The sequence below is a fragment of the Dipodomys spectabilis genome, unplaced genomic scaffold (assembly GCF_019054845.1).
Source record: "Dipodomys spectabilis isolate Male_0828 unplaced genomic scaffold, ASM1905484v1 ptg000019l, whole genome shotgun sequence".
Classification (NCBI taxonomy): Eukaryota; Metazoa; Chordata; class Mammalia; order Rodentia; family Heteromyidae; genus Dipodomys; species Dipodomys spectabilis.
The window spans coordinates 272,687-279,553 of record NW_024870696.1 but is presented as its reverse complement, the minus strand read 5'-3'; positions in this window follow the sequence as shown (position 1 = coordinate 279,553).

The following is a 6,867-nucleotide window of genomic DNA, read 5'->3' as shown; positions in this document are numbered from 1 at the left end:
CTATTTTCCATAGATTCTACAACATGTGTAAGGTTCTGAGACTAAATATTTCATATAACTTAGAAGTGGTCCTTATTTATTTGTCTGTCTGAGAGGGGCTCTGGCATGTTACTTGAGGAATTTCATGACTAATGTCATATATTTGGAGGAACATAATGTAAGTTGCTCATTTTTATTTTTAAGAGATAAACCATCACCTGAAACAAAATCATATTGAAGTAAAATGTTCTAAGACAAAGGATCATTTAAAAAGTAAGAATGGAATCCAAAATGAAGCAGCAATTGAACCAGTTGAAGTTAAAGAGAAAAGTGTTGATCATATTTAGTGCATAACAAAAAAACATTTTAGCTATAGAGTAGGTTGAAAATACCACTCTGCTAAATAAGGGTTTCCATATACTGCATATTCTCCCAATTTTCTTAAATCATCTATTAAAACTTAGAGGAAGAGTTGGAAGGATAATGGACATTGATGCTAGTGTTCCCTCCATTTATTGTCAACTTACTGTCAGCCATTGTTTTCTCCCATGTGATCTTTATATGTATCAATGAAAATAACTTTTTCTGAACCATTTACAAGTTTTAGATGACACCTGACCTTAAAGTGCTCTATAAGCAATGATACCTTTATCATGCCCATAGAATTTGACAGTGGTACAGTAATTTCTAATAATGGCAGTCATTTTTCTCAGTTACCTTATATAGTATCTTCTATAACTTTCTCCAACCCAGGACTCAATCAGGGATTTCTTTTTTTTTTTTTTTTTGTCGGTCGTGGGACTTGTCTCACGGTCTCTCCTGCCCGGGCTGGCTTTGAACCGCGATCCTCAGATCTCAGCCTCCTGAGTAGCTAGGATTACAGGCGTGAGCCATCAGCACCCGGCCAGGGATTTCTTTTGTTATTAGTGTCTACAAGATTTTATGGGATGTTAGTGTTCTTTAGAACTATCTAAAATTGGCCTATTTTTACACTTAAATGTATTCCTTATAATTTAACATATGTTAACACTCCTGGACTTGTTTTCTTCGTAAGGGGACAGAATTGGCTCTATTATTTAACCTCTCAGTTATGCTTGAAGGAGAAACAGAATTACATTACTAAGTACCTAAATACCTTTGACAAAACAGCAAATAGTGTATTACTTACAAAAGCTTAACTAATTTCAAGTATGCTTGGGAATTTATTCACTAATCACTAAATGTACAGACTCGAGTCATTCATTTTTTAAAAAAATGATATTTCTAAGTTAGGTGCTGGTGACTCATGCCTGTAATCCTAGCTACTCAGTATCATGGTTCAAAGCCAGCCCAAGCAGTAAAGCCCCCGCAACCAACCCCTGTGCCCCCCCCTCCACCGATGCATATCTGGATCCAATCAACTATTCAAAAACGGAGTGATGCTGTGGTTCAAGTGGTAGAGTGCTAGCCTTAAGCACAAAGAAGTTCATGGACAGGCCCTGAGTTCAAGCCCTACAACTGACAAAAAAAAAAAAAATGTGTTTCTAATTGCATCTCATACATTCCATGTTCATGTGTTTAGTTCCTCTTTTTTTATTTCTTTTGAGACAGTCCTCACTGTGTAGCCCAGTCTGACCACAAACTTGTAATCCTTCTGCCTCAACTTCCCCAAGTGTTGGGATTGCAGGAATGTGCTATCACAGCTGACATCTTGTCTTTTCCCCCCAGTGTCACTAAATATAGGTTTGGGGATAGGGGAATGGAATTTTAAATAATGGTAAAAAAAAAAAAAAATAGTATTTATTTCAGGACCTACACTTAAAAACCCTACATTTTAAAGGAATGTGTCACTTTTAAGGGAAAAAAAAACAACTTTGGCCCAAAGAACTCTCATAATTGACCAATGTCTTAGTAATCATGTAGTAGAAGATGTTATGCAAAATTCTAAGACAAATAATGCTTAACACATGTTTGGAAATAATCCCAGACAAAATCCCATGGCCACTGTTTCTAGGAAGTGTAGTAATTTTTGTGACTCAGACATTCTGGTCCTTATTTGTAGCTAGTCTGATAAATCACCCCCAATTTCTTCAGTGAAGTCAATAGTGATCTCATTTGTCCAGTAGTAGTATTTTTCCTGTGAAAATGGAAAACACTGAGCTATGGGTATTTTTACAAATGGGGAATAAAAATTTTCTGATTTGCATATGGGCATTTAAATCACGTCTGTCATAGTTTATTAGATTGAAAATGTTTTTAGATATTAGTCATATTTAATCATTGTAAAGGTTAAGAAAGAATCTTTTTACCACAGCACCTAATGATCATTTCTACATTCTAGAAAATGTCTCTAACATTCTTCAGAATCATTAAGTATTACTTCATTAAGTAGATAATTTCTGTTTTTTCAGTCTCCTTTCCTTAGGTTTATGTTTCCTATCTGCTTTCCTTTTTTTTATTATTGTGAAAATACTGTACAGAGGGGTTACGATTACACGGGCAAGATAATGAGTACATTTCTTATCAAGCATTGTAGCCTCCTCCTTTGTTTCCCCTTCCCATCCCTTCCCATCTTCCCCCTGCCCCCCTACCCAGTTCCCCCCCACCCCCCCACTCCTTAAGCTTTTCTAGCTGACCATAGTCAAACAGAAAGTACTGCTAGTTGAAATGGTTAAATAATAAGAATTGTTCATTAGGTCACTGGACTAGCTAGTCACATCTGACTAGCAATGAAGCCAGGCTTCACATAGGATTAGGATCCAGGATGTGGGAAACTGCCAACGGGTAAGTGCCAGTGTCCTTCTTGATTCTCTTCCTAGTCAGTCCCTTAGACTCCAGTGTGGCATTTTGTTGGTTAATTGGCAACAAGTCATTTGGATTTTTCTGCCCAGCCTGGCTTTGAACTGAGATTCTCAGATCTCAGCCTCCTGAGTAGCTAGGATTGCAGGTATGGGCCACCAGCACCCAATAGAAAGATACATTCTTAGTGTGGGTAGGAACCATGAAATCTACAGGTAGAAACAAAAAGGCAGAGGAGAGGTGCTCTCTCTAGAGCTGGGGGGACCCTTCTTTTATCATTGGACATCAGAACTCCAGGTCCTCGCACAGTTCCTGGCTTTTGAATTCTAGCTTCTGGCTTCCTTGCTTCTCATGGTTACAGACAACTGATGGTGGGCCTTCTTAATATCCATAATTGTGTGAGCCAAATCTAATAAATTTGATCTCCTAGGTATCTCCATGTCCACATCTTTTATCTAATATATCTATAATATCCTAGTGGTATATCACTCTGGAGAGCCCTGACTCATGTATACTCAGTTCCCATTCCCAAGTTTACCACTCTTCTGGACCCAAGTGAATAGGGTGGTAGAAGTGGCAAGAGAGCTACTCTAAAGGAGCTCCTTCCACAAGCAACGCCAGTTCACCCTGAAAATTTTGAAACACAGATGGTTCATACTTGTGGTCAAGCACTCTCTTCTTACTGCTGCACATCCATCAAGGGCTTGTGCATCTGCCTTTTGAGTCATAGCCAGTAGAGAATCCGGAGGCTAGCTTTGATGATAAGGCGCATAGGGTGCAAAAGCACTGACTTATAATGCCTCAAGGGAATGTTTATGATTCACTTCTGTGATATAGAAAACATGAAATCTGTCACTCAAAATCTTTCATGTGTCAGTTTATGTGCATTTCAATTTTTTTCCTCTTTTCCAAAGAAATGAATAGAGAAGTTGATTGTTAACTAACCCTTAGGAATAGAGAGGATCTGGGGAGGAGTGGTGTAATAACACTGGTTTTCACCACAAGTGGAAACACAGTGGTTAAGACTTACAAGTTCCACCTCCTTTTTCTTGTGTATGTGTGTACACATACAATAAACATGAGCGAGAAAGCTGTTTTAGTTTTCTTTTTTTGCCTTATTCTAATCATCCTAATTGTACTTCTCACTTAAGCTGAAATTTGAGCTTTTCAAACTTTTTCTTCCTTCAGGAATTCCATTTTTTAAAAGTCCCATGTTGGTTTAATACACAGCTCATCCTGATCATTTTCTGCTTGTAAAAATATCCCTAATGGCTAGATGATTTTAATTTTATTTTGTAAACCCATATTTTTCATCTCTAATAACTCCACTTCTTTTTAAATTGGTCATGGAGCTTGAACTCAGACCCTGAGTGCTATTCTTGAACTTTTTCTCTCAAGGCTAATGCTCTACAACTTTGAGCCACAACTCCACTTCTGGCTTTTTCCTGGTTTTGAACCCTGATCCTCAGATCACAGCCTCCTGAGTAGCTAGGATTGCAGGTGTGAGCCACTGACACCTGCCACTGGGCTTCTATTGGGTATCATGTGCCAGTGTAGGTGTTGAAGCTGTTGCTAAGCTTATTCTTCCCATGACTCAGGGATTCAAGTGAATAACTTATTTTGTTGTTCATCATGGAGCTTGAACTTGGGGCTTGGGCACTGCCCTGATCTGCTCAAGGCTACCCCTTTGAGTCACAATGCTGCTTCTGGTTTTCTGGTGGTTAATTGGAGATAAGAGTCTTGTGAACTTTTTGCCCCAGCTGGCTTCAAACCATGATCCTCAGATCTCAGCCTCCTGAGTATCCAGGATTACAGGTGAGAGCCACCAGCACCCAGCTACTGTTTGATTTTTAATAACTACTCATTTTTACTTGCAAATCTGGAAAATATGTGACCTACAGTGGATGTAGAAATGTAGGTATTAATTTTTGCTTTTGTCTTCCCCATATTTTTTTCATTAGGTTCATAAACCTATCAAGAAATGATTAAATATAAACTATATTCTGTACCCTCTGATGTGGAAAAATTAGTACTTATACTATTAATTCATCTTTTTATGTAAAATTATTCTATATTAAAGTTAACCTTAACAGAACCTTGCTGTTAGGTGTTGCGGCGAACGCCTTCTCGGCCAGCGAGGAAGAACGACCACCACACCAGGAGTCTTCTCAGATCACACTTTATTGGAGAGCCTTTTAGTTGAAGGGAGAGCTTGAGCGCAAGAGAGCGAGCAAGGAAATGCAGCCGCTTATATAGGGTTTGGAACACGGGTCGCTTCAGGATTGGCTGTCCGCCTTCTACCGTCACCAGGTGCCACGGGATTGGCTCAGGATTTACAATGATGGCGCATGCGCAAAGCTAGGGACCCGCAGCCCCGCCAAGCACTTGCCTAATATGGAGTCGTTTACCTCTAAGCTGAAAGGAAGTGGGCGCCATCTTGTAATGGCGTTTGTCCCGGCTCCCTGCAGTTCCCCCTTTTTGTTTTGGTAACAGGTAAGAGTAGAGGTCGGGCCTCTGCCTCAAAAATAGGACCTTGCACTGGCCTTCGCCTGGGGGGCGCCTTCCCCAGTGACGACCAGGCCCGTCCGATGCCTTTTTTGCAGAGGTGGGACCTTGGGCATCAACCCACTTGCAGCCCAACGTGCTCTTCTTGAGAGGAAAATTCTTCTCAAGTGCAGTGCACTTGCCTTGCACCCTGTTCCAAGTTATCAGTCACATACCTGTCCCGGTGCAATGGGATCCCCAGATCCCTCGGGGTGCTAGGGCTATGCGAAATGATAAGGCTTAATGACCTCTCAGGGCCGACAGCCAAATTTGGGGTGAGGATCCACTCTCCAAGGCGGCTAATGCTTGCGAAATAACAACTTTGTCCCTACTGGCTTGGGCTCGAAGGCGACAGACCAACCATAGGCAGACCACGCATCCGCCCAAGCAGCAGGCTAAAAACATTCCAACTCCCACCCACTCCTTAAACCAGGAAACAGCGGAGGAAATCCAGGACTGGAGCCCCTCCACAAATCCGGGATCCATTCGCGTTGAATTAACAATCACAATGGCAATCCGCAGCTGCTCCAGCATCTCATCAAACTCGCCAGTCCAATTACCTAAAAGATAACTTGACAATTGTTTAGACAAATTTGCAGCTCGGGTAAAATTATCATATTGAATGCTTGTTGTCTGTATTGAGCTTGAGCCTTGTCATGAACAATAGATCGAAAATCAAGAAATTGCCCGTGGTTAAGGCAGGTGCGGGCCACCTCGAACCAGTCCGTAGGCGTCATAGCATTAACAGTCAGCCTTCGGAGTAAGGCTATGGTATAATTAGCCGTCACTCCATAAGTCCGGACTGCCTCAACTAAATCCTTAAGCTGGGAGTAGGAAACCGGCTCAAAATTTCTTTCATTAGTAATTGGATTTTCAAAAACTGGAAAGGCGGCCGCCAGCCGCGACCAGGTGCTCCCTTTTATAAAGTGACTCCGCCCCGCCGGCGGGTACGGCGGGGGAGGGGGGCCGACGGGTGAGGGCCAGCTCCTTTCATTATCAGCTGGATCGAGCTGCTCTCCCTCCTCCTCTAACATTTCTTCCTCTGAGTCACTCACAGGATCACTGCGTTCTTGGTCCTGCCCTTCCACATGTAGGGCTGAGAACCAGTTTGAAAATTCCTTCAAAGAAGGGTACAGGGGTCTCCTTGAGACCCCCTCTTTGTGGTCATCCCCACAACGCAGACAGGCACAGAGAACCACCAGAAAGACAAACCACAAAGGAAGCAGCAATGCAAACAACCAATAGTCCATAGTAAAAAACAACATACCTAGGGATACTTACCGACGTCTCCTCTCCGTGTGTTGAGTTCTGGCTCCTGTTCGACCTCTTGCGCAGGTCCCGGGTTTCGGCACCACTTGCGGCGAACGCCTTCTCGGCCAGCGAGGAAGAACGACCACCACACCAGGAGTCTTCTCAGATCACACTTTATTGGAGAGCCTTTTAGTTGAAGGGAGAGCTTGAGCGCAAGAGAGCGAGCAAGGAAATGCAGCCGCTTATATAGGGTTTGGAACACGGGTCGCTTCAGGATTGGCTGTCCGCCTTCTACCGTCACCAGGTGCCACGGGA